Below are 6,215 nucleotides of genomic sequence, written 5' to 3'. Positions count from 1 at the left end.
GTAAATTATTGCATATCCTCTTAGCATTAGGGGTAGACAGGGAGACGGTCTACTGTCTTTATGACCTCCACCGGGACACCAAGGCTCAGTGTGATACTCATCGAGTTTGAAAGTACCTTGTTCATTCCCTGTGAGGGGCGGTGGTCGCCAAGGCTGTATATTGGCCCCTTTTCTTTTTAATACTGACATTAACAATTTGGAGAAAACCCTCCTGGAGTTTAAGGCTGATTATCTCCGGATCAGATGGCGAGGTCTCCCCGTTCTGCTATATGCAGATGACGCCATCTTGATGGCCAGGACAGAGAGGGGCTTACAAACCATTTTATAAGGTGCGCCCAGTTTATGGGAGATTTGGACTTAAAAGTCAACAACTCCAAATCATACATCATGCAACTGGGGATGCGGCCTAGCAGAACATACACATTTAAGGTAGGGACTAACCCGATACCCAAAACATCTGTTTTCTCCTATCTGGGGGTACTGCTGGATGATAAACTGAACTGGGGCTCTCAACTTACACATAAGAGAAACGACCTCAATAGGGAAACTGCCTCAATTTTTAATTTTACTGGTAGATTCGGTAAAAGACCTGTGGTGGCCCTTTTGGAGCTTTACAGGGCAAAGTGTCTGTCAAAAGTACTGTACAGCAGCGCAATCTGGGGCAATGATGTCCAAATAGCAGAAAACAAATTCACGAGACGTCTGCTGTCAGTTCCCCAGAGTATCCCCTCTTTTATTGCCCATGAGAGTTAGGGATGCCCTGTATTACCGACCAGATCGCAATCCGCCTGCTGTTACTTTGGTTAAAAATATGGGTCAAGGAGGGAGGATTCGCTAAATGAGGACATCTTGATAGACTTCCTGGCCCTGGATCAAGCATTAAGGATTCCATGGGTAAAATATATCAATAGGGGTCTATTGAACCTGGGAAGAGGTGAACTTTTTTCTAATACAGAGGAATTCAAAGGCAAATACACCCCTTCTCAAGACGGTGTTCAATACTTGTCAAACCATATTAACCACATGGATGCTGCACATATTTATCTGCTGTGCTGCAGATCTTTGAATCCCATTGTTCATGACGAGCTCAGCTCGTCATCAGCACACAAGCAGTGTACTGCATGACGAGCTGAGCTCGTCATGAGCATGGAAGGGGTTAAGGGAGGAGAGGGAGGTCATGAAGCCAAATGTTCACCACTTTTTTATACTAAGGTCCACTTAGAAGGCTGAGCCCTATATACTTGGTTTTGTGAACTCTTATGATAGATTCCTTCTGACCAGGTTCCGGTTTGATCTGTTTTATTTACTCCTTACTTACCGAAGAGGCAATAATAGAGGGCAATCCTTTCCACCCTGCGGCTGCAATGGAATATATCCGCAGGAAATGTCAAATTTTACTTTGTTTTGTCCATTTTATTACACCCCTTGAAAAAAATATTAAATTCCCATCTTGAAAGAGGCCAATTTTAAACTAGTTCGCCCTGTCTTTACATTTCTCCAGATGTTGATGGGCAACACCGTATTTCCTGTTTTAACCTTTTTAAAATACGCCATCAAGCTTAGGGCGAGCTGTGATTAGTTGGCTTGCCCTTTATCTTCACCTTGGCATCATGCGTATGTATTGCTAAGAGGTCGCGGATCCAGTCATTGGTTATTATGCACCGTTTTTTGTCGTTTTATCTTAATATAATCGAAGTCTGGGATTAGTTGCAACTTGAACATGTTATTTGAATTATGAACTGGCACAGACCTGCCTCTGTGATTGTACACATTTTTTTTTTAAAGATTTTTTATTTGCATCAAAAGGGACAAGCATATAGCAAAGAAAGTTACATACAAGCCTTCAAACATAATTAATACAGCACGATAACTTTGATTGAAAAGAAAAGGAGAAAGCGGACATCCCTGTCTGACACCTCTATGCAGGGGGAAATAGGAAGAAAGAGCCCCATTTGCTGCTACTGCTGCCCTGGGGTTAGAATACAAGAAAGAGATTAGAGCAATGATCTTTGGGCCAAAACCCAACCAGCAAAGGACACGAAAAAGATAGGGCCACTTGACTCTATCGAACGCTTTTTCAGCATCCAATGCAATGGCCGCTATAGGGTGTGAGGAGTGCGAAACTTTTGATAAAATATCAAAGAACAAACGGGTGTTATCTGAGATAAGACGCCCTTTAACGAATCCAGATTGTTCTGCCCCTAGCAAATCAGGTAAGTAAGATTCCAACCGCGAGGCTAAAGCTTTGGAAAATATTTTACAGTCAATATTGACTAGGGAAATGGGGCGCTAATTCTTGCAATGTTGCGGATCCTTATCTTCTTTCGGAATAATACAAATAAAAGCATCCACGAACGAACCAGAAGAATGACCCAATTGTACGAAATTAGAGAGAAGGATACAAAGTTTAGGAAGGAGTAAATTGGAAAAGTGAGTAAAGAACTCAACAGTGAAGGCCTTCAAGAGTTCCTTTTGTGAGATATCAGTTTCTAATGGCGAGGAGTCAAAATTAGTGGGAGGGGGTACTGTATGGAAGAAAGAAATTGGGTAATGTCCTGGTCAGAAGAAGAAGTTTCGGACGCATAGAGTGATTTATAAAAGTGAAGAAATTCAGTCAGGATCTCCTCATCTTTAAATTTCAGGTGGGCATCTTGGCCGAAAACAGATTCAATATTAAGTTTGTTTTGTTTGACCTTTAAATAATTCGCTAATAATTTACCTGCTTTATTCTGACCTCCATAATATTTGGCGCTAGATTTGAGCAAGATATTAGAGGCATTATTGGTTGTATCTTGATTAAATTGAAATTTGGCTTTAAGGAGGTCAGATAAGCAATCTTTAGATTTGGAAGAATAGTAGGAGTGCTCCAATGCTTTAATTTTAGCCAAAAGAGTATGGGTGACCTGTCGTGCCTTTCGACGTTTATTGGAGACGTATCTGATAATGAAATCCCTGGCTGAAGCTTTAAATGCATTCCAAACTACCGGAAAAGATACAGCGCCTGTGTGATTAAGGTAGAAGAATTCATGAAAGAAAGAGGTGAACGACGTCGTGAAGACTGGATCTAAAAGCAGACAGTTATTAAAATGCCATTTACGATTTAATTTAGGTGTACCTTTGACGGCAAAATGCCATCCACTCTATTTATCTTGGTGAGGCCGTTTGGATACAATCAAGATGATGCTTTCACCCATAGTCTTATAAACGATTTCTAACATTCCACTAGCTATTCCCTCCAGATATTTAAAAAAACGTAACTCTGTCCTGTCATCCTTTCTATGGAGCACTAAAAAAGCACGCATGTCTGTTTCACAGCTAATTCTTTCAAAGTCTAAAGGAGGAGTGAATTTTCCTGATCTTTTTACTTATCATAAATCATTTCTCCTGCATCAAGCTTCAAAATGGCTTTCGGACTCTGCTACACATCTTCCCAAATGGGCCTTGCTTGAGAAGTCTTTTCTTTCACCCTTTTAGTTTCAGGAATTCTTGTCTTTTACACGAATACCGCAATCAGTTTCTACCCCCATAATCAAGTATAATGTAAGAATAATGCCACCCATTACTCACACTTCCTATATGGCACATCAAATATATTTTGATTAACTACAAGCCTGTTTTCTGGAAAACCTGGAGGCAGCGAGGAATAATATGGGTTCATCAATTGTATGACCAAGACTACTTCATATCTTTTGATAAGGCCAGGTCCTTATTCACTTTACCTCTCTCCTTTAAACCCAAATTTTCACTTTTATTGGAAGCCGTTCAAAATGCCCAATCAAAATTTGGGTAGGCCCAGCCAGCTCATACACCCACGCTTGCACACGTAGATAACATTAGGACTCTAGTTCTTCATGCCTCTAAAGCATCAGCTATATATGCGGTTTTACACACTTCCCCTCTCTTAAGAGGGAAAACTAAAGTAGAATTGGCATGGGAGACGGATCTGGGATCTTCATGGCCGATAAACTTCTGGGTGAAAATTTGGCTCGATATTCGCAAATCTTCGAGGGCGGCTAATACTACACAAACACTCTTTTACATTTACAATAGACTCCTGCTTTCCCCATCTACACTTCGTTCTAGGCATGCACATATTCCACACACTTGTTGGTCTTGTTCCAAACCACAAGCGGACCTCTTTCATATGCTTTTTGCGTGCACTCCTGTCCTTGATTTCTGGAACAAGGTTTGGGCTCAGATAAATTCTATTTTCTGCACCAGTCATCCTTTTACCCATCTACATATCTTTCTAGGTAGTTTGTCCCCTATTTGGGCAGATTGTCAATCCACGGTGAAAATCATTGACCTATTGTTGGCAGTAGCCTTCCAGCAAGTCACCAAAAATTGGAAAGATTTCACTAAATTGTCATTTCAAGCGTGGTGATATGCAGTTTGCTACAACCACAGATTAGACACCTCCTTCGTATACCCATTGCATATGGCGTCCAAACGTATGCACTTATGGTCACCTGCCACGCTCTTTATTGATGCTAGCGCTGGTCGTTCCTCACGTTTGTCTCCTTTGCAGCAAGAAGTAGCCAAACCTCCATGACATTGTTTCTTTTTTTTTTTTTGCATTACATACGATATCTTAGTTTTGTATCATGGTTTGTTTTCACTAATTGGGTCTATTTTTTACATGATGCTATATGTTTGACTATTGTTTTTTCTGCATTTTGAACCATACTTGTTCTCTTAGTTACATAGTTATTATATTATATATTACGTATTGATCATATGTTATTTTTATTCTTTGTGTTATGCTGGTATATTGTCTTTAATAAAATTCTTTTGAACTCAAAATTAGTCCAATGTGGAATCCAAGCCAAGGTTACATTATAAATTGGTCACAGATAAATCACTGATTACCATGGATTATCCATGGTCAAGAAAACGAAGGTGGAACATAAATCCAAATTACATTTCCCTCAGATCATCATTGGGTGTACATCATCGATTAATGTGGAATGCAATTAAACACACTAGCAAGGCAGAAGACCCTAGATACATACTGAATGCTAAGCACTGTAAGGGTACTGTAATTGATAATCAAAAATTAAGCTATTTCACCACAATATTAAGAAGGTTGACTCATTGAATGACATGAGCACAAAGCAGATAGGGACACTCTGACTATTCAGGCCCTGCTATGCCAATTACAATGACCCCTTTAAAGAGGAAATGATACCAAAAAACATGCAGAGCAGCAAGTAGCATGTTCTATCCATGAACGTTGCATGCTGAAAACAGAAGCACCACAGAAGAAGAAGGCAGCATGGTGAGCTCTCTAAGTCTGTGGTGCTCACTGAACAGAGCAGCTGGAACTTTTTAGAGTCTTGGGTCACAATCCTTTTAGAGCTAAGTTTAAGCTGGGAAATTCCCATACCCACAGCACAGTGTACTCTTTCACAAATTGATGTACTGCAATCTGTCAATAATTCAGCTTTAGAACTGCCTGTAATATGTGTTCTCTATTTATTTAAATGTGTTTGTTTTCATTCCTTGCCCCTCACTTAACCAACCCTCTCTAGCAGGTAGGATAAAGGGTAGAATCTGAAGTTGTGTGTGATGCTTCTTCTGCTACTTTCATAATTTTGGTATGATAAATGTCCATGAATAGGCCATGTAACAATGAATTGTAAAAGAACACCTTAGAACTGGAAAAAGTACCTTGCCAAAAAAAAGTAATCTGGTCACCCCAATCAACACAGGGAGCAAATTGCCCTTTTGCTTCTGATGTCCATGTGCAACCACTTTCTGCTGAAGCCTGAGTCTTTAGTTGTGTGCTCTAATCACACAATATTTCAAGGACCCACAGATGACCCTCTGTAGGTGCATATTCCAATGCTTTGCATTCCCGCCTGTCGCCCAATTATGAAAGACTTTGCATTTCCTAAATAGCGATTTCTAAATCACAATTTAGAAAATGCACATGCAAGGTTGCCGCTAGACTTAAGGCCCCCCTGCGTAGTGATCAAGTAATGTGCACGTTTGCCCTAGGGGCATATGTGCGCTTCATGCTATTTCAAAAATGCATTTTTAAAGCATTTTCTAATTTTGCACATGTTTACATTCGACTTGGAGTCGATGGTAATAGCGTTTCCTAATTGCCCAATTTACATTTAGGAAACGCTTTGTCCATGTGCTTTACGAATTGCAAAAAGGTAATTTCCTAAATAGAAGTTGCAATTTGCATTTTCTACCTGGTAGAAATC

Source organism: Lissotriton helveticus, chromosome 6, assembly GCF_964261635.1.
Source record: "Lissotriton helveticus chromosome 6, aLisHel1.1, whole genome shotgun sequence".
NCBI lineage: Eukaryota > Metazoa > Chordata > Amphibia > Caudata > Salamandridae > Lissotriton > Lissotriton helveticus.
This window is presented reverse-complemented; position numbering follows the sequence as displayed.